The following is a 1,196-nucleotide window of genomic DNA, read 5'->3' as shown; positions in this document are numbered from 1 at the left end:
TCTTCTGCCTTAATAAAAGAAGGAATATCTAGGATCATCTTGCTTCTAGAAATAATGTATTCTAATGTTGAAAACTTAGAGTGTTGAAAGGAGGGAAGATTAGAGGGTTGTACTCAATAGGTTTGATCAAGAAGCTCAAGAATATCAACAATATTTTTCTTGAGTTTTAATGTTACCTCTAAGAACAGGTATATGAGGAGTCACTGGTCCTTAGATTAATATTCTTTTCAAAGCTTAAAATGACAGTATGTTAGAACATTTGCCACAAGTGAAAGTGAACAAGTGCACCCTCTTGAGGTTGACAGGGTACTAGTTGAACAGGCGCCCACAACCTCACAAGGATATTGGAGAGCCAGAGCAAATTGGTGCCGGATCACTCCCTGTATTGTCTGTTTTTTACCTTGCCGATACCACCTTGCGCAATATTTACGCCTTTAGAGCTGAGTTTGGAGACCCCTTCAACAATCTTACTAGTGGTAGCATCCATGCGAATCCAGTATACATAGCACACTCCTATGTAAGCAGGGTTCAGGCACTTCTCGAAAATTACTTTCGAGAGGCTAGAGTGCAAGACAATTTTGAAGCATCAATAGTCGAAAAAGTATTTTCTGTAATGAAAAGACAGATGATGTTTACTCGCAACACCTGTGAACAGGGATAAGACGCTTCATCCGGACTTGCATAATTTTGAGGGCCTTTTTTGAATTTGGTTGGTAGTATTTTTAATAGGGTGAAAAATTTTAATCAAAATGGGTTAAATGGGTACGTCAGTTGTTTTAATTATTCAAAATTTTGACGTAAATATCACAAAGTTTAAAGAGAATTTGCTTTAAGAAGCGGGAAGAGGAAGGCTAATTTTAGAAAATATAATGCTGACTTAGAGGGTTCTTAAGGTGTACAACGTTTTTGTTTCGATACGGGCTTATAGGTCTTCAAGTACTCCAGTCCTCGTTGCTGGGCATAAAGTTTTGAGGATGAATAGTATTACTAAGATATATTAAGACAATTTGGCATTTAATAGGGGTATGGAGGAAGTGTAGTTTCCTAAAGTAGATTCTAACTGTTTAAAAGGGCAATACCCTGAAACACTTAAGGGGATATACATTTTTGAGAGGGCGAAAGAACATTTCAATATTTCAGTGTAAATGTATAATACAAAGTATGAAGAGAGGGAAATCATTGATAAAAATGGGGTT

This window comes from Artemia franciscana, chromosome 19 (assembly GCF_032884065.1).
Source record: "Artemia franciscana chromosome 19, ASM3288406v1, whole genome shotgun sequence".
NCBI classification, from domain to species: Eukaryota; Metazoa; Arthropoda; class Branchiopoda; order Anostraca; family Artemiidae; genus Artemia; species Artemia franciscana.
The sequence above is the reverse complement of the archived record's forward strand: the minus strand, read 5'-3'. Positions refer to the sequence as shown.